Source organism: Phymastichus coffea, unplaced genomic scaffold (genome assembly GCF_024137745.1).
Source record: "Phymastichus coffea isolate CEN01 unplaced genomic scaffold, Cenicafe_Pcof_1.1 PCOF00014, whole genome shotgun sequence".
Classification (NCBI taxonomy): domain Eukaryota; kingdom Metazoa; phylum Arthropoda; class Insecta; order Hymenoptera; family Eulophidae; genus Phymastichus; species Phymastichus coffea.
In genome coordinates this window covers 5,684,469-5,706,390 of record NW_026706825.1, presented here as the reverse complement: position 1 = coordinate 5,706,390, position 21,922 = coordinate 5,684,469, and the positions used below count along the sequence as shown (strand labels likewise).

General features: G+C 35.4%; 2 pseudogenes; one reads left to right on the top strand and one right to left on the bottom strand.

Moving 5' to 3' along the window:
* Nucleotides 1–7,715: 7,715 nt before the first annotated feature.
* Nucleotides 7,716–14,200, bottom strand: LOC131674171 (ER membrane protein complex subunit 1-like; annotated as a pseudogene).
* A 208-nt stretch (nt 14,201–14,408) lies between these two features.
* LOC131674156 (negative elongation factor B-like) lies at nt 14,409–18,526 on the top strand (annotated as a pseudogene).
* Nucleotides 18,527–21,922: the final 3,396 nt, after the last annotated feature.

Sequence of the window (21,922 nt, the reverse complement as noted above, 5' to 3'; positions counted from 1 at the left end):
AGATACTGGGAAAAAGAGGAAAATAGGAAATGTAGATTATGCCAAAAAGAAGAGGAAGACTGGAAACACATAGTAGAAAAATGCGAAATGACAAGAAAAGAAGGAGAAAAGTGGGAAGAAATAATGGTTGGGAGCAAAGAAAAAATAGCATGGATGAGGGAACTAAAGTGGAAAAGAAGAAGAAAAGAAGAAGAAAAAGAGAAAGAAAAAGAAAAGTGAAAAGAGAGAAGAGAGAAAACGGTAAGAGAGAACCGTAGTAAGCATGAGTGAAAGCAGAGGGAGCGGAGGATATCGCAGTAAAGGTGTAAAAGCCCTAATACGGACAGATGAAAGAAGAGGAAAAGGAAGCGCAAAGAAAAAGAAAAAAACACTAACTCATCAAAGCACAATCACACACAAATACAACACAAAACACTAACAAGAAACAAGACACGTCACTCAACAAAATTGAAATGTATATTGTAAATACCATTGTAACATTAAGTTGAATAAACTCAATATATACTTTTCTTATTTTATTGTCAAAATTATATTGTTAAACTTTTATATTAACTTAAATATTGTTAAATATTAACTTAAATATTGTTAAACTTTTTATAGCTAGTTATTTTTATTTCGGTTACGTAAGTTATTACACATTTTGGTGAGTAATTTTCTGTAATCTTCACTCACGAGGCTTCGATCTGCTGCCAATCGATTATTGACGAATCTTAAAGTGCATGAAGGTGGAAGTTAAAATCCAATATTTTCAGAATTCAACATCTACATGCGTAATACTCTCCATTGTAGATCATTTGCGGGATTGCCGGTGTCTTTCCTTTACCAGTTGGGGTCATTTTGAGAAGCTCTTCATTTTTTATTATTAGCTTTATTAACTGGGTTACTATCTTATGGCTATCTGTCCCGAATTTGGTAGCCACTTTTTCCAATTTTAACTTAGCTACGTAAATGTTAGAATCTTTAACCAGTGGTATCTATGAAATTTTTTGATCATAAATAAATGTATTAACATGTGCATATGCCTGTAAACATACGTTTTAAGGATATCACGAGTAACTGCGGTGTATGTAAGTTCGTGCGTCTTTATATTACGCGTAGTGTAAGTGATGGGCGTATGTGTGTATGTGCGCGCGCGCGTGTGTGTGAGTGTGCGTGCGTGCGTGCGCGCGCGCTTGTATGTGTGTGTGTATGTGTATGTCTTTATTTACGCGTACGTGCGTATCAACGTGTTTGTCATTGTATTTCTGTGAGTATTTGTCCTTATGCGTCATGAATTTTTAGTATATACTTTTCCATCCCCTGCTTCCCAAGCTGGAACCTCCAGCCTCAATATATCCCTTAAATCGTGTAATTTATCTTCTTTATATAAGAATAGAGAGAGCCATAAGTATTTATAATCTAATATGAAAGATGAAATGATGCAAATCGTAATATTTTATTTAATTCCGTTCAATGGTAAATTTTAAAGTTTCTTCCAAAGAGAATTTCGATGGAAAATGAAATAAAGATTAAATTTCTATGGCCCACACTCTTATCGGCGTGATAGCGCTTCAAGACACATACGCGATGATCGGAGGATCCTACAACACATGCTAATGGGACAAAACAGGATAGAACATCGATTGTAAGGCCGGGTATACGCAGGCTTGGGCCACAATCCAGATTTACATAAACATCTTATTCCTGATGTGTTTTCATCATGGGAAAAAATTAAAAAACCCTCGACAAAGTCCTCGAAAAAGTCCTCAAAAAAGTCCTCCAAAAAGTCCTCCAAAAAGTCCTCTTATTATCAATTATTATTAATTAATTTCTGAAAATAGGTGTTTGTCGCAGTACTTAATTGCAATTCAACATTGTTACTTAAGACTAGGAAATCAATAATAAATTTATATGACGCAAAAGTACAGAAATCTTATGATTAATTATTTGTGAACTCGTCTGATTTATTATGAAACTACTATGGCTGCTAAAACACTATTTAGTTTTTTTTTTTATAATATTAATTACAATATTTGCTTAGTTTTAAATACTATGATTTGATTCGGAGCTTAAAATGAATATTATTTTATACATTTAACATTATTTTAATAGACTCATCTTAACGGCCGTAAAACGAAAATAGAAATTTTCCAGTATTTTGGGGAAAAATTTTCTCAGGAAAATTTACGCAACTCTAGGCTAGTCGAAAAATTAATCTGACACTCAGAATCCAACCCCAAGAACATCCCTCTACAAGTGACGTAATTACATGATTGCAGTCTTGTAATTAATATAATCTTGGTGCGAATAATCACGTTGACGAATTTATCATTTAACAATCTGGCTTTTGGGCGCTGCTTTTCGCATGGATTAAAGCGTATGTGATGCTATATTATTTACATGGTCTATGAAATAATTATAATTGGATTATTGATTTTGTCAATTAATCGTGCGTCCTCATAATTTTATATTATTGTAGATCAATCGATAGGACTCGATCTATAAAATGAATATGAGTCTATCGGCTTGGGGAGCTCATGTCGCTCATCAAGGTTGAGCACCGCTTCCATATAGCCGCGGCGCGCGCTGGCTAGCCCCCCTAGCCGCTCCGCGCTCGCCATGACTTTTAAAGCCGCACGCTGATTGGTCGATCTTTCAAGTTAATTATCTAATTACCTAATTATCGGAAAAAAACTAATAATGGCGTCTTGAATAAAAAAACCCGCAAGACGCCTATGGGAAAAGTGGTTTCGGTTAATTTGGCTGTATTTTTGATCTGTTACTCATTTTAGCGTCCTGAACAAATGTCTCAATGAGCATAAAGCTCAAATCTCAATAGGTCCCAAGATAGGGCCCGCTTAAGTCAGTATAACAGGGTACCAGTGCTATACACTTTTTGTTCTACTCAGTACTGTGGTTTCCATTAATATGGCCCGATTTTCGGTTTAACATGTCTCAAATAAATACTTTAATGGGCCCGAACCCTACAACTCAATGGGCTCCAAGATTACCTCGGGGTCAAGGTCAAATCAAGGTCAAATCAAGGTTATCGCATTAATCTTGGGCTAAGGGCCGTTTCTATATGTTTTTGAGGTCGATGAATCAGAATCCGGGGTCCGTTTCACTCGAGCAGGTCAGGTTCAAGGTCAGTTCAAGGTCAAATACATAAAATTCATTGCAAACAAAGTGAAAAAGTACATTTACATGTTTTTTGGGTCGTCAAATCCGAATCTGGGGTACGTTTGACCCGAAAAAGTTGTTTAAGGTCAGGTCAAGGTCAAATCACAGTGAATCAACAAAAGAATCTGAAAAAAATCAGATGTATATTTTTTGGATCGCAGAAACAAACTATATTAACTCATACCTCCTGATTAACCCCACCCGCATACCCCCTGATTTACCTATCCGCTGATTAACCTCATTCGTATAACCCCTGATCAACCTCACTCATATACACCTGGATCAACCCCCTCATAAACCCCACGATCGGGGTTGATCAAGGAGTATACTAGTGGGGTTTATTAGGGGGTGAGGCTGATCAGGGTTGGGTATACTAGTGGGGTTTATCAGGGGCTATACGAGTGGAGTATGCTAGTGGGGTTAATCAGGGGGTGAGATTGATCAGGAGGTATACGAGTGAGGTAAATCGGTAAAATAATTGAACAAACGAAAGAAGCAAACTCAAGCATATATACGCCCATACATACAACAACACATAGTCATACATACTCATCAAGTAATACAAAACTCTTAGGCACTCGCGCAAACGAACATAAACAAAAACACACTTGCACAAACCCGCACAAACAAAAAAATTGACGAACAAGCGAGCATAAATGAAAAAATATACGCGCAAACGAGCACAAACGTTTAAACATTCGCACAAACGAAAAAGTACTTGTGAAGACCAGCATAAAGAAAAAAAAATACGTGCAACGGGGGCCGACCATTGTAGCCCTTAAAAGCCCCCTATTAGCCGAGAAATATAGCTCGGTATATAGCTCAGACCGAACTTACATGGGCATATCATTCAGATTGTTCTAATAGTTTGAATTTCACTTACTGCAATCCACATTTTTTTTAACTAATTTTTTAATTACATAAACGGAGATCACAATTTGAAAAAATACAAAAGTATAAAAATCGTAATGTCATATTTAATTTTATCCTACTTCAGTTTTTGTTTTCCACATCTGATACGTGTTTCAGTTGATTTCTAAGATCAGAAGTTCATTGGATTTATTTCATTCGATGCGTTGAAGGCATAGCCTTTTTAGTCATCGTTTTCGTTATATATCAAACCACTCTGATTTTGTACGATTCTAAAATCTAGAAGTATATTTTTTTTAGTGATTTAATAAATATATTTCTAATATCAAAATATGGTAGTCCGATTACTTAATTTTACGCTAGTTTTAATGTATTTACTTACATATTTCTTGATCTTACACCTGTATATTTTATATTTTTTCATAATAAACATTTAAAAATAATTTTAAATATTATTTCACTTCTGACCCCAATGTCCATTTTACTACAAATAATACTGTATTAGTTAAAGTTATCAGGAAAAAATTGTCCATCCTACCTCTATATAAAACATGGCGGGACGTGTAGTATGTTATATATGTGATGAAGCTTTTCCTCCTGACACCACGCGATTTATGTGAAACTTCAATCATGAAAAAAGGCGGATCGCTATAACGTACCGTGAGGAGCTTAACCATCCAGCTCTTGAGATAAATGATTATCTTTCGCGTGTATGTTTCAATTGTGACTTATTACTTACACGTGATCAAGAGGCCTTACAAAACCCTGAGCATCTTCGGTTGCAGGTTCTTAGACAAAGATCTACCGAAACATGTATGATTTGTAATGGCTTAAATAATAATATGCAGCGGCTTAGTATTGAGGCATGTGTAGAAATATATTTGGATAGAAGCATTTACATTCCACTAGCAACTCGAATCTGCTTGCAACACCTTGATGAAAATGGTTTTCTTTTAAGTGGATACTGTGCTCGCTTGTAACATTTAAATCGTCCTATAATTTTACCTGGAATAGAAGTTAGTAGATTTTTACGCTATTAAGAGAAGCGGCTGTAAGAGGTCGTGAGAACTACCTTGATCCTGACTCTTTAACCGATAGAAACTATACTTATCTAACATCCTTATCGAAAGCTCAACTTGATGATTTACACGAATCTTGTCTTCCTGTACCTGAAGGGGTTAATTTCCACCGAATAACGAGAAAATCTCTTTTTATTTTTTATGTAAAATGCGTCATGGACTTGCTGATGATTTTCTAAAAATTTTATTTAACTATGAAAGTAGACAGGGAATTAGTGATTTAATTAAAACAGTTAGAACAGCGATGATGATGCGATTTGTACGTGAGAACATTGGTCTTGAAGCGATAAATCGTGAGGATTATATCGCACGGCACGTCACTCCATTTGCAAATGAATTGTACAATGATAATCCAAATGATTTAAAAGCCATTTCAATTGTAGATGGAACGTAGAGTTACATCGAAAAATCAGAAAACTACCGAACCTTAAGACAAAGTTACTCGCTACACAAGGGACGTCATTTAGTAAAGCCTGTTATGATCACTGCACCTGACGGTTACATTCTCGATATTTAAGGACCGTATTTTGCAGATGGTAGAAACAATGATGCCTCAATATTAATTGATCAGTTTTAAAATGATGTCAGTAACATTAATGAGTGGTTTCAAGATGGAGACATTTTTATTGTGGATCGAGGTTATCGGGATGCAGTCGAGTTCTTGCAGAATCAACGATACAACGTCCACATGCCACCTGTTACTGAAGGCAATCGTCAACTCCCCACTGGCTAATCGCGCCCGCATGGTGATCATGCAACGATGGGTAGTTGAAGCCCGAAACGGTCATGTAAAATCCATTTACAAGTTTCTAGACGGACTTATTCCAAGAGCTCATGTTTTACATTTAAAAGATTTTTACTTAATTGCTGGAGCGTTGATAAATAAATATCGAGTACCGCTTCTAATGATAGATAAGACTGTTGCCCTAGCACGAGAGATTAAAACTCGATTAAATGATGTAAACGTAGTTCAAGCGTTAATTGAGGAGCATAATCTTGCTAGAAGAAATACCATGTGGGAACGTTTAAATCAGAAACATGTTCCTGAATTTCCTCGATTGGATTTACAATATTTACGTCGATTGACCCTCGGTCCATATCAACTCGAATTAGCTCCATCGTATGTGCAAGACAAATTCGAACATGAAAGTTCTGATGTCTTCGAACTTGATCTAAATAGAGATGTACCAGGCTTCTTAAGAATTAGAATCTACTCTCGGTTTAAAAATGCTACTCGCTATCAATTATGAATAACTTTTCGAGTAGACATTGAAGATGATCGAATGGTAGATGAAGATGAAGGTGATGTTATACTAGGATATTATTGTACCTGTAAGGCTGGGGCTAGGACTTTAGGTTGCTGTGCACATATTGCAAGTATTCTATGGTTTCTTGGGTGGGCTCGATATGAACAGAACATACAGTATCCTAGTACGACGCTTCTTAGATACATTCTAGATGCCGGCCACAGAAATAATGATGATGGTGCACATCAAGACGAATTAATAATCGATGGTGAAGAATAGAGATTTGTAAAAGATTATAAAAGATTAAAAAGATCAGTACCTATAAATATTAAAAAGACAACAAAAGTAACGGTAGAATAGACAGATTCGACAAATACAAGACTTAATAACTATAATGACTGACGATGACCAAGGAGTTTAAGTCCGACTTTGCAGCCTCCACGTGGTAAACTCTGGGTAATGCTAATGTAAACGGCAAGAGTCCTTCCTTTTATTTTGACTAATACGGATTTTGATTATTTTGTTTTATTTTTGCTTCTATTTTATCTCCATGTGGAATGATTTTACAAATATACTTAATTGCGGATTCAATCGTTATAAAAATAGGTACAAATGTACCAAGGTTTAAGGAGGGGTTAAACGTATCCCGGATTCGGATTTAGCGACCCAAAAAACATGTAAATGTACTTTTTCATTTCGTTTAAAATGAATTTTATGGATTTGACCTTGACCTGACCTTGAACCTGACCTGCTCGAGTGAAACGGACCCCGGATTCTAAATCATCGACCTCAAAAACATATAGAAACGGTCCCTAGCCCAAGATTGATGCGATAACCTTGATTTGACCTTGATTTGACCTTGACCCTGAGGTAATCTTGGAGCCCATTGAGTTGTAGGGTTCGGGCCCATTAAAGTATTTATTTGAGACATGTTAAACCGAAAATCGGGCCATATTAATGGAAACCACAGTACTGAGTAGAACAAAAAGTGTATAGCACTGGTACCCTGTTATACTGACTTAAGTGGGCCCTATCTTGGGACCTATTGAGATTTGAGCTTTATGCCCATTGAGACATTTGTTCGGGACGCCAAAATGAGTAATATATCAAAAATGCAGCCAAATTAATCGAAACCCCTTTTCCCATAGTCGTCTTGCGGGGTTTTTTCAAGACGAATCCAACGGTATCCATACTTACATATATTTTTGAATCACCCTGTATTATTATTATTATTATTATTATTATTATTATTATTGGTTTTTAAATAAAAATACACATTTTGAAAATTTTATTTATTATTTTTTATTTTTTATAAAATTGCTTTGAGTTTTTCCCTCATACAATTCTTTCCGTAACTTCTCTACGTAGCTATTTCCGTTCTTCGACTTTTATCGTTAAAGTAACTATAAACAACCCAGTTTTCGGAATGAACAATACGAGGTGTGGCTATTAAATAACGAGACTGGTGATATAAAACATTTTATTTTGATATTATGTATATTTATTTATTATCACCTTCAATATATACCCCTCCTCTATCCCTACATCGCTCCATGCGAATCTTCCATTGTTCGAAACAGTGCAGAAAGTCTTTTTCTGTTAGTTCCTTCAGGACGCGCGCCGCTTTTTCTTTCACAGCTTCAACAGACTCAAATCTTGTTCCTTTTAATGCAGATTTCACCTTAGGAAAGAGATAGAAGTCGCACGGTGCAAGATCCGGCGAATAAGGTGGATGGTCTAACACTGGGATGTTGTACTTGGCTAGAAACTTCTTGACGGACAGTGCGGAATGAGCTGGCGCATTGTCTTGATGAAGAAGCCATGACTTCTCCTTCCACAGTTTGGGTCGTTTTTTTCTTATTCTTTCACGGAGTTCAGTAAGAACGTGAAGATAATAATGTTGGTTAACTGTTTCACCTTCAGGAACCCAGTGAAGGTATATAATTCCATGAATATCGAAAAAAACAATCATCATTGCTTTGAATTTTGATTTGCTCATTTTCGCTTTTTTGCTCTTGGCGAAGTTGGACTCTTCCAGTGCATGGATTGGCGCTTTGTTTCAGGATCATAGGTAAAAAACCAAGATTCGTCACACGTTATTACTTTTTCTAATAAGTCTGAGTCTTTTTCAATCGCATTCAAAGTGTCAATACAAATATTTTTGCGAGCTTCTAGTTGTTCAAACGTGAGGATTTTAGGCACCAGTTTTGCACACACTTTTCTCATGTTAAAATTTTCATGTAAAATTTGCCGCACACATTCTTTGTCAATTCCTATAGATTCAGCAATCGCACGAATACTTAGCCGACGGTCAGATCGAACAAGATTACCGACTTTTTCGATATTTTCATCCGTTTTTGACATGGAAGGGCGACCCGAACGTGAATCATCTTCAACACCTTCTCGGCCATCTTGAAAACGCTTAAACCACTCAAAAACACGTGGACGCGACAAACATTCATTGCCATACACTTGTTTCAATAAATTATAAGTTTCAGTTGCAGTTTTTCCAAGTTTCATGTGAAATTTCACAACAATCCGTTGCTCTATTTTGACGTCGATCATTTTTCCGGCAAAACAAAAAAACAGCTCGTATAGAAACGAAGGTCACGGCTACACTGGTTTGTCTACAGACACGGTAGACATCGCATTCGAAAGAGTAGGCTTCAGGCTAAACAGCTGACAGTCATTAACCTTTGGCGCATGCGTACTTTTTCTGTAGCAGCGCTAGTCTCGTTACTTAATAGCCACACCTTGTATGTACTGGTCCCTTGATTCTCTTGTGTACGATGGAGAAAATCATTGATCCAGGTACGACATGAAGAAGATACAAATTGAGAGTATCTATAAATAATTAAACAAGATTTTGAGTAAACATAATTAGTTTTCGCAAAGTCCTTTCTATTATAGATGTAATAAATCTTTTATAAGCATCACCTATTCCTTGAGTCCCGATAGCAACCAGATTTAGATTGATATATTTGTATAAAACTGACCAATCACTCAACACTTGATCCTGCGAGTGAACACGTTCGATTGAACTTTTTGAGACGACATGTGTTATCCGTTGTCTTTGGCGAGAAAACTAATTCCCATTCCTGAACGAAGGCAATAAATTTTAAAAATATATCACAATATTTGTGGAAGCTTTTAAGCTTTTAAATAATTGTACACACCTTGTGAGCGATTAGATTCTGCGAGTTGCTATAAGTAAGCGAGTATCCGGACAATACACCAGTCTTTCTGTCGGCAGTGAAGATGTAAGTAGTACGTCCAGCAGAAGTTGCAACAGCGCTTGCACTTTCTGGAAAGACGTGCGCTCGGTCGTGCTCGTCCAAAATAACTATAGCACGTAGAAAAATATCGGTTAATGCATGTAACAAAATTGACTGCTTGATTTGGTAATTCAACTTTGTCAGTCTATCCAGTATCTGTCCGTTTATTGGGTTGAAAGTATATATCATTCCATTTCCAGTGGTCTATAAAATTAATAATACTCTTAATTTTACGTCGAGTTTAAAGGTCGCGATTGAAAATGCGGATAAAATTAAAAATTACGTTACAAGCAATGCGCACTGAGGTGGATGCGGAAAGTGCCTACTTCCACGTTGAACATACAAAACTATCTAGTTAAAATCCTGAGATAAGCCTTTGAGGTTATTGACTCGTGATTGCCAAATTATTTCACCTTACGTTGACTCTATTCCATACACTATAATAATAAATTGTTAATATAAGTCACACGAAAATTAAAATCAGTTTATCTATCGTTCAAGTTTGATATAACAGTTTCACCTTCCCTGGCGATGTAACAGCTACAATTACTTTATGTAAACCAAATTTATCACGAACTAAATCAGCTCGTTGATTTGATTACTGTGGTTCAAAGCCCAAAGTTTCTTGCATGAAAACGTTTATCTGGTTTGCTTATAAAAGAGAAGATAAATCAACAATTTAGATATTAACAACTCAAAAGAATACTGCAATAACTTAAAAATTAAAGCTTAGCGAACGCAATACATCAGTTTATTTAGTCAGTTCAACGTTTGACAAAACTAAAACAATTAAATAAATTAAACTAATAAAAAATCTATTTGTAAAGAGTTAACACGCTAAGAAAATATTGTTATCTAATAATAATTCAACAATATAGTTGATTTTATATTGATACTCAAATGCCTAAAAATAATATTTTCAAACGCTTAATAAACACTAGAACCCTCATGCTAACGAAAAATTTAAGATAAAAATTTCAACTTTTTAAAATCATGCTTTCATAAAAAAATCATAATGAAAAATCAAACTCCACACTTGAATGTTGATGTCGCCTTTACGTATATGCTACTTACATGAACTATTAACATCATGACTGGACAGCAATCATTCGTAAAAGAAAGTTAGTTAATATATTGATTTATTGAATTAGAATAAGATGTACTTGAAACTTAAAATTGACGGAATTTCATTTAACAGTTAACTAAAACAATTAAAATTATATTGATCGTGCTTGATCACGATCTAACATTGGCAACTCAACAATTTCAACGGTTACAATATTTGTGAGATAGATTCCTCTCTAGTCTAGATAATATTTTGTTGGACTAAACTGACAGTATATTGTCCTCAGAGAAGAGTAAAAATCTACACGTTTTCCTTTTTGACGCTTGTTGTGATTGACAAGAACAATCGGCCGCAACGATCGCAGGCTTAAATAGTGAACTATTTGTTACATATGCTAATTTTTCAGATTGAGCTTCAGTTATGCTAAATTCAGTTATGGTAATTCTTGTAATCTAAAAACAAATTTCATTTATTCTAAAATATGTAATATTTATTGGAATCAAATAAGTAAATATTTCTTGCATCGCTAGATTCGTATATTAGTTTCTTATATTCACCTTTTGATATGATGACTCTAATACTACTTTTTTGCTATCTAAATTAGTAACATACAAAAAGTCTACCCATCTATATCTCGTGAAATAATTTTAGGGCTTTTCTCAAATAATACCACGCGCTTTCTGTTAATACTGCTGGCTCTAATAGATATTGCAGATATGTTTCCTGGAAGTATAGTGTAAACTTGTAAGGTCCTTGAGCACCGGCGCCAAATATAGTGTTAATTGTTATTGACTGAGGCTCCGATTTAGATTCAAATATATTGATATAAAACAATAGTGCTAAATTGCTGTCACCTTTCAAGCAAACATAATTTGATGCTGCTCAAATACACCTGTAATAAGTTATCTCCATAAATAAAAAACTCTATTGTAAAATAATTAAGATAATTTTGATATAAAATATTTACTCGGTTTCTTGAGATATGAAAGGTGCAGAAATTTTCTTATTTTTCAATTTTTCTCCAGTTTTACTATGATATGAGGTTACCTCAATACTATTATTATAAATTGGTAGAATGTGATGTAAGGTTCCATCCTTCATGTGCCATTAAACATCTTCAATCCTGCAAAAATTACAACAGTATTACTTGATTGAATTGCCTATGAAAATACACATGAAATGCATTGCATATTTTATCGAACATGTAACATAAACAAATTCTATGAATATCTCATTACAAGATATTGATAAAATATAGATTTATGAAAAATTCTGTGTATCATACAATTTATAATTGTAAATTTAATAGTGCACAGCTAAAAAATTGACAAAGTAAAACCTTTCTCTATTGTAAAGTCCTGCTGTAGAATATGATATAAATGGAGAATCAATTCTGAAATAGACATTACAAAATTTAAATATGTATAAAAGTGATTTTTAATACTTTTTTATTGGATTATAAAATATTCAAATTCATGTAGCATTAAACTCATTAGTTGTCATATCTATTTATCATTAGTCGAAGAGCAGATTAATAAAAACTGGTTTGAAATTATAAATTGAATGAATTATGAGAAAAAATAATACCTGTCTCCATTTTGTTCTGCTAATGTCCATTCATTTATTATATATCCTGTATGCTTAAAACGTAAAGCTCTAGCCGTTGTTCCTTTACTTCAACGCGAAGAAAAAAAACTCTTTACTTCCCTCTTTTTTTTGAAATTAATATCTCATTCGTATTTTGGACTTGATAAGAAATTGTGGTATGGGAAAGGTGTCAAATTAAAAGAAACACTTAGGAGCCAAATGATGTATAATTTTGGCTCCAAGGAAGAAAGCCTGTTGCCAGGCAAAACTCCCTCGAACGGAAATTAAATGAAAGTTACAGATAATGATGTGCGATATTGTTGTGTGTATGTGTGTGTGTGTAAGTTGTTGGTTGTCCGTCTATTTGAGTAGGCTGCGAAGCAGCGGTTGATGAATGTATTGTTTATTCGTATAAGCTGCGAAGCAGCGGTTTATCAATTGATTTTTGTTGAATGGACTGCGAAGCAGCGGTTGAATGCGCGAATATTATGAGTGCACGTCACGTCAGAAATCGAGAATAGAAATAATTGGAATGCGGGGAATGATGATAGAGAAATAGAATTGAAAAAAAAGGATTAAAATTGTAAGATGAAAGGATGCGTGTCGCGACCGCGCACACGGAGGACTCGCGAACAGAAACTCTTTATGCGATAATATTGAATGACTACTGTTTGAAATTTTTAATTCTCTCGCGAGCGATTAGTACGTCCGAAAATGTTCAATGCTGAATCTGAACTAAACCTTTTTCTTCTTCGACACGCGACCTTTTGTGAGAAAAGCAGAGAAAGTAGAGAGCGAGAAATAGAGAGAGAAAGAGAGAGATAGAGTCATAGGAGAGATCAAAGATTATATAAGAGCTTGTTTTGAAATGACGTGGCGCGCCAGCTCGTAGTGTTGATTGGCATGATAGTGTTATTAAGGAATAACGATACTTTTACAAATGAATTGAAATTTAGTCGGTTTCGACTAAACATATCCAGTAGCTAAATTGCAAAAACGGACTAAAGCTGGGACGCCACCATTCACTGAAATCAATTCTCCACTTGTAACATTACTGAATGCTTGTATGCGACCAGCACATCCTTTTTCTAGTACTCTCCTCAATAGTTGTCCTACATTAAGATACATATGTCAATTTTCAATTTATTCTAACAAACATATTATTCAAATTATTAAATTTGTATATAAAAATACCTATTTTAACACTCAAAGCTGCAATTACATTTTCTTCAGTTGTAACAACTACTTTTTTAGCCATTGAAACCGTATCAAAACTGGCAAACTTCATTTTTCCTACATAATTTTGTCTTCTGGAATAAAAATGAATGATGAAATATTTTTTATTGAAATTAGTAAGATTATTCATCAAATTATGAATAGGTTTTAATAAAACTAATTCAAAACTTTTTAATTAAATGCACTACATAGACAATCAATATATAAGGGGTATGCTAGAAGATATTGTAGAACAAACTAAAGAGGTGCTTAAAAGTGTAAAAGAAATCTTATCCAATGTTGAATTCACGAGAATCATTATTTCATTATATGATCTTGCATTAAATTATATTCTCATGAATTCAGCATAGCATAAGATCACTGTTTGCTTTTATACCAGTTTTTTCAAATCAATACTATTTCAAAGATGTGTGGCGGTCTCATGATTCGCTCATCCACATCGAGATGGCATCGGCCAGCCACGAGCGGCAAGAAATACGCTCCCTAAATATATCCGCATAGCGACTTGCGTACTTCGAGCGTATGAGGCAGATGTTACCGGCCGTCGAGCCTCACTGACGAGTCCAGCCGGTAACATCGGGACGAAACGCTTCCTTCTTTACCGACCGCCCGAGTGTGAGCCTGGCTAGCTCACACTGCAACCAAACCTTTTCTCGAGACTCCTCGTATCAATCTACGCATGCGCGAACGACGCGCATGTAGCCAAAGATGTTATAGCCATTTACAAATAGAAATAGCTATATATATTCATCTGTAGTACCTTTTGAGGATATATTTTAAATAGTATTTATATGGGAAACTCTTATAAAAACGGTAACAGGGTAGATACCGTTTAATTACTTTTATTCGCGCGGATTCATTGGAGGGCGAATGTAATCATCTATGCTCAATGCATAATCCGGATGGTGAAATGGGTGTCAGTCAACCAATAGATCTACTAATCTACGAGAATGTGAGTGGAAACGATATGGAATAAGCGAGTCGAAAGCACTTGTTAACAACGCGAACAGAATCTTTTATTGCCCATCAAAAATTACACTGAATCGGCCCGCGTGTTTATGTTGACATCGGCGCTCGCTCATCGAGGACACACAGTGTCGGGACGCTCGCTGCTCTTTGTTAACAGAGCTGTTGCATGCACGCTTCGAACGCGAGAAATTAATCGTCACTCATGCAATTGTATCGCGACCGCGAAATTAAGCTAGCCAGTTTACCTTAATATTGCAGACGTACGAAGCGGACGATAGAGAGTCACACTGCGAGAGAACTGTCTTTCTGTCAATACCGCGGATCGCGAGTTCGCGCACACGTGGCTTCGCCCTCGATGGCGAAACCTCACGCACACTCTGCCGGTCTCGTGGAAGGGGATGCTTCTCCGCCGGGTTGGGTCTCTCCTTTCGGCAGCTGTATAGCACTTCGGCAATTGTGATCGCCCCTCTAGATCACTGGCGCGGACATTCTCCTTTCGATTTCCGATATCGGTGGCTCACGAATCGGTGGTTGTCTAGTAAGCGGACGAGCACGATGATGGAAGAATCCTCACTTACGGGCAAGCGTGATGGTGGTTAGAGCTTCACTGGTTCAATTTCAAGCGCGCACGTTCCGTCTGCTCGCGTGCCGAATTCCTTCGTTACGTTCCTAATCTCCCCAGTAGGTGCTGCCCCCGCGAGCAGCAATTAGGTTACATTATTAGCGCTAATTCGACGTTTACCGTCACAAAACATAAATAAGATCTTATCCGATATTAAATACTAGTATTTCCTACAATATTAAGTAAATAATAATTATATTAAATAAATGAACTCACCTTGAAAATATATTGAAGAGAACTGGAATCAGAATTTCGCTGCAGCACACACAATACAAAGGCGTACTTCGCAAATCGAATAATATTAACAAAAGACGATTTGGATAATGCGCATGTATATGTGCATATATAAATTTTAAGATATCTTTATATGTATAATTAATTTATTGTATAAATAAATAAAAAATATCAAAAATTACTACTAAAAAATGTTTATTGCATCTCAAATACAAAATAATATAAATTTATTTTATTTTAATTCAATGCACGCCGTGCTTTCATAATGCGTGCAATATGCTTTCATTTGAAATTATATTTCGCGGGGCGGCAAAATAACAGCATTCTGAAGGTACGGCGTGTAGCGCTTCGTGACAGCAATCGTGCCGAGCACGAGGACTGTGAAGATGGCCCCCGGGTTTTTATGGGAAATTGCTAGCGAAAATGGGAAAACGGCATTAATTCCGCTAATTGTCCCTGATACTCGTAGTAATTTCCCATTTTCGATTAGTCAACGGGAAATGGGTGAAAATTGGCATTTTCTCCTGGCACCGGAAGTGGCCTCTTTATCTAATAATTGTTGTTGAATAATTACGATTGATGGCTTAAAATTAAGATTTCAATATCCCCCGTCATCCCCCGTATTCGCATTTATGCTAAATGTTACTAATTTTAAATAAAAATTGTTAATAACTTTGACGCCTCAGATGGCGGGAAAGCGGTATCAGTCCGGATTTCTGCGTTCCGCTGGCCAAGCAACACAGCTGATGGCGCGTAGTGTCGACTGCTTTAAACGAAAACACGACTTATGAGGTTAACTGTACAAGAAAGTATTATTATCAGATTAGGTATTATTATTGTTTATTACGTAAATTGCATCAGGCGAGTTCGTTGCGTTCGAACGTGTACAGGTTTTTTTAATTGATGGGGTAGAAGGATACCTGGACAAGCATTTCTTAGTGATGCCTTGACTAGCTGTAATGATCCCTTAAAAGCAAAAGAATCAGGTTTGTTATGAATCATTGATAAATTATTATTTTAACTTTGCCTGGCACGTTCTTTTGAATAAAGATAGTAAGAACCAGTGTATATATCTTTTAGTTGGAAAATGGAATTCTCTTGCCCTCTCTTCGACCTATGTTATCTTTGCTAGATCTTCATGGTATTCAAAGAGTTGATTTTCATGCATCTGTACTGGAGGAGTTAACGAAATTGGAGCAGAAAGAAGTGAAAAAGGCTCCCAATCTGTGGATCGCAGATTGAAAGAACTTGTATTGTCTAAAAGTTTTCCCGCTATAAGGGTAGCTGTTTTAAGACCAGTTGTCATGTGTATTTTAATAAACGCACCAATTATTGATGATAAGTATTTGAAGGTACTTGTGAGAGAAAAAGAGCTTTACAATGATGCAGATACAGAAGTTAAAAGATAGATATGGAAAGACAATCAGAGCTTGTTTGGCGATGAAGTATCTCCATTATTCAGTAGATATATTATTGGAAAAGAGGAAGTCCTTTTTGGCCATCTTAAGTTGATAAGCCCTTTTTTTATGCCTTCTCCAAAGGTAATGGTAGAGGAATACGGCGTTAGTTTAATAAATGTTGATTTTGTTTACTATAAAAAAATTAAATTTTATAGGTAAGAAGACGAGGCGAAGTTATTCAAAAGTTAGCCCACATGATTGGACACAGTGCCAAGTTATATGATATGGTTCTTCAATTTTTAAGAACACTATTTTTAAGGACAAAAAAATGTTCATTATTGTACTTTAAGAGCTGAACTTTTGATGGCGTTGCATGATTTGGAGGTCTTATTTATTCTAATGTTGGGACTTTTTTAATTGACAAAGTAAGTTTATTTAAACACCTTGTAATTTCTATTGTAGGTGCAAGACATCATTTCTGTGGATCCTTGTCACAAATTCACGTGGTGTTTGGATGCTTGCATACGCGAAAAAAACGTTGATGTCAAACGATCTCGTGAACTTCAAGGCTTCTTAGATAGTATTAAGGTAATTAATAGTCTATTAGAAAATGAAACGAAAATAAGTTATATAAAAGTTCACTGATTACCCATGTTATTAACAGAAAGGACAGGAGCAAGACCTGGGAGATTTGAGCATGACACTGTGTGATCCATATGCAGTGAACTTGTTAGTAGCGCAATAAAGATTGCTTTACATCTGATTAATGGGAAGTCAATGCCTCGCGACAATGCCGTTTTGGTGTTGTTGTTACGGATGCTAGCATTGGGTTTGTCCGCTTGGACAATGATCGACTCGCAAGGCTTTAAAGAGCCTAAGCTCGACAGCCAGGTTGTGACTAAATTTCTGCCAGCTCTGATGTCTCTGATGGTAAGATTTTTGTAAATAAAATGTATCTTTTTTTGAAATTGATTTATTCAGAATGCTACAATGATTTCTTATATAACTACAGGTAGACGATCAGATTCGTCACTTGAATCTCAAGCTTCCTCCAGACGAGCGCGAAAGCGCGATTGCTATTATTGAACACTCTGGTTCTCCACCAGATGCATGTCAAGCCTATGTATAATTGTCGGGCGTTGCAGCGGTCTTATCCATGTATATTATGCCTTACACGTCGATGGTATCGGTGCCGGCCCTACTGTTCAAAAGAAGTCGCGCGGTGATGCTCGCGGACTTATGCGTGTACTTACCACACTGCCTAATTGTCAAGGACAGCGCGCCTACGAAGATCCATTTCTCCACACCTTGGTAATTTGCATTACAATCTACTTAAATTTGACTAGATCATGACACTACTGACATTTGTATGTGCTTTTTTCGCAGGTGCTTTTACTCGTTTTGAACATGTCTGACGAATTTACGAATGAATCGTTTTGCACTGTGATATTTGACGAATTTTTCTTGGCAGGCTGTCCAAAGATAGTGTCACTCGCCACTTGTTGAAATTATTATGGTGGGTACATCCAAAATTACCCTCAGCTCGACTTCATGCCCTTATCAAATCTCTAGAGCCAACGAGTCAGGTAATAATTCTTACATGTTTCACAAACAATTAAATCTTATGCAAGGTAATCTTTAATATTGTGTATATTTCAGCATAATGAAGCTGTTCATAGTTTGTATCAAGCTTTGAAAGATACAATTGAAAGTCGTTCAAGCGAAGATCCAGCAACTCCACCAGGCGACGCAATAGCAAAAGATGCTGGATCTCCAATGTAAAATTATTCAATGCATGTCGCTACAACCCTTCAGACTACATAAATTTAGAATAAAATTGCCTTCATGCGGCTGCGCTCTCACGCATTCTACTTCGAGTAACAAGGACAAAGAATACATTACGATTTTTAAAAGTACAAAAATACCTTTATACATACTTATAAATATAAATTGATTCATATTTTACATGGACTTTATATATTACGCTACCTTGGATTCATATTTGGATTAAATGAAGTTACAAGGACATTCAAATAATCTGAATTTAGTTTGTATGCTATTACAATCATAGATACGTATAAATTTGCTTGTTTGGTTGCCAGCAAACTTACTAAGTACAGGCTGGATAAGCTGTGCCTAGAATGAAAATACGTATTAGGTCGATATTTATGTTTTTTAATTCAAAATTTTGCACAGCTTTTAGGACAAAATTTTCAATAAATACTGATATTTCTTTTCCTGCTTCAATTTGTGACTGATTTTGTTCTGATTGACGATCTCTATTACTAGCGAAATCTCGTGATTCTACATTTTGCACTGCTTCTTCCAGATTAGCATTTCTAACAATGTCAATATCAACTTCTTCTCCATGAGCATCAACACTAGAAATAATTGATCCTTATGAATAATTTTTCCTTATGAAAAATTCTGAATTTGGGGATTTATTTTAGCTTCTGCAGTTTATTATTCAATAATTTTAATTTCTCTACTTAAAACGTAAAATTATAATGAAAATTACATTAGTTCACTTAACGCTAACACTATTATGTATATATAATACAATGGATACATGTTCACAAAATAAAATACTTAATTTATTTCAACATATAATAAAACTAACATTAACTTTTTCATTTGGCGAGTGCTTCTTGAATTTAGCATCGATACTATCATGCTTTGTCCAGTTATTTCTTAAGTGTCTGCAGAAAACAACAAAGTTTGTCGACCCATCTAGTTTGCCGATTGCGCCTACTAATATATATTTTTTAGTATTCACTTCAGAATGCCCTTCCAAATTTTTTAAGAGCATTGCTTGTGCTTCAAATGTTAACATGAAAAAGCCTTTAATTATACTAGATTGAGTCAAAGTGATTTGACATGCCGGACAGTGATTCGTTTCTGAGAAACAATGTTTTCATAAATAACTTTTTTGCTTATATCTACACAGTTTAGTGAAATTATATGTTGAGTAGTTGAAAATTGACATATAGTACAGGTTTGTGTGACAGAGACATTATTGACATTATACAATAGTTTTTCTATTATTTCGGCAATACTCGTAAACTATATCCAAAAAGTAATTGTGTACATTACTTTTTACTTGAAGAATATAATCTCTAAAAGCTGCACATAAGTTGTATGCATGAACAAACAACTCAAATATACTGTCGAAAGCTGACGTACTTCTTGAAAACATTTTTGTTCCATTGATTAATGTTAGTTTTATTGCCATGGAGGCATTTTCAACACAACCTTTTTTTATGAATTTTGCCTTTATCGGGTTACTTTCCATAATTTGGTGAATTACACTCAAATTTGATTGAGCTTGCACGTGCACTCCACGTTGAGATGTTTGAAAAGTTTTAGTATTTAGCGAAGATTCAGACTTCATACTTGGAGTGACAACATTTCCATTTTGTGCTTGACGAAAAATGTTTTCGAAAAACGCTTGAGTTAAATTAGTTCGTCCAACAATCGATCGTAAATGTTCATCATAGAAAAAAACAATGTTTTGGGGCTCAGACAGTTGACGTATCTGACGTAAAAATCGAAAATGGTTTTCAGATCCAGTAGACGTGGCTACCTCATCAGCAGATTCATAAAAGGACAGCATAACAGCAGTCCATGCGGTGAAATGTTTACATAAATTTTTCATATTTCTTGAAAAGCCTGGACACGCATAGCAATTTGTCGTACCACTTTCCGCAAGCTCTTTTGTTGCGTCATTGTAAATTGAATTTATAAATTTTGTCACATCTTCTGCCTCGTCTTCTGCAATTTCTTCTGCAAAGTTTTCGTTCTCTGTTTCATATTTAAAGGAGTCTCCAGGTATTTGATCACTTTCCTCATCATCATTTGACAAATCTTGATAACTGTACGTTTCTAACGTTTGTATAAGCCAATGTCTTTATTTCAATACTTTCGAGTCTGTGAATTGACTTTCACTTATCACAAACACAGCTGTGAGTAACCGCACAAATGAATTGAAATTTCTTAATGTGCTCATAAAACCAATAGCTTTTAAATAAAGCTCTTTAAAGATGGGTAGCACATTATGAAAACATTTCCAACCGCTACTTGCGTGCATAACGTGTGCTATATCTAATCTAAATAAGCACGGAGGTTTGATTTCGCTGGAACCTAACAATAATTTCAAATTATTTGTTACATACTCCGTGTATGTCATTTTGTTGAAGGCCTAACATATTCCATACTGCAAAGCTAATGAATTATCAGTTGTAACTTGTTTTGGTATTGGAATATCACATAGTAACCAATTTTTCAGTCACTTTCCAATAAACAGAGAGTCATGACGACTAGAAAGCATTTGGGCTAATGGTGCTACTTTTCCATCTACTCTTATCACAATGACATACAAAAAAATATGATCACTTTCTATGCTTTCATATAAATAATTTTAGTAACGAATTTTCCCGAAGCATCAATCGAAACTGACGTATAATTACACGCGAATGCACTTCTCCACAATACCAGTTGGTCTTCTGTCTAATAAAATAAATGAAACGGACTCATCGAAAAACTACGAATACACTTGTCCATAGAAATTTTTGTCATAATAGATTTTAGTACATCATTTGGATTTTGAAGCTCAATATTTGCTGCCTTTTTCTCGACAAGCATCTGAGCATATGTATTTTTGTTGCGAATGAAAGCAGGTACGAGCTCTTTACATTTCATGAAAGTGGCGGCTTCATTTTCAAAAATAGCTGCTGGTTTTTTATTTTCTATTTTTTTTTATTTTTTTACTTCTAGCCTCACCTCGGCATTGTTGTTTTCTAGTATGAACGATGTCTTTTACATCGTATGTCATAATGTGTATACTAAAACCTTCATCAAAAATTGGTTTTTCAGAGCATAAACCTATTAAAGGAACGCCACAATTCGAATCTGTGCAGTTTGCCTCTAGAGTTAAATATGATGTTTCTGATGTCGTCTAAATCCTATTTCTCTTAAAACTCCAAGCACACGTCATTTTTTGCTGCTTCCAAATTGCAATAGATATTATTTCTGTGCACGGCCCTTGTAATTTTTCATAACGACGTCCGTCTCGGTACATTATTTCAGTTGGTTTCATTTTCACACTGTCGTCTTTGGAAATATGAATATTAAAATGCAATGCTGCATACGACTGTTTCTGTATACCCATCCAAAATGCTG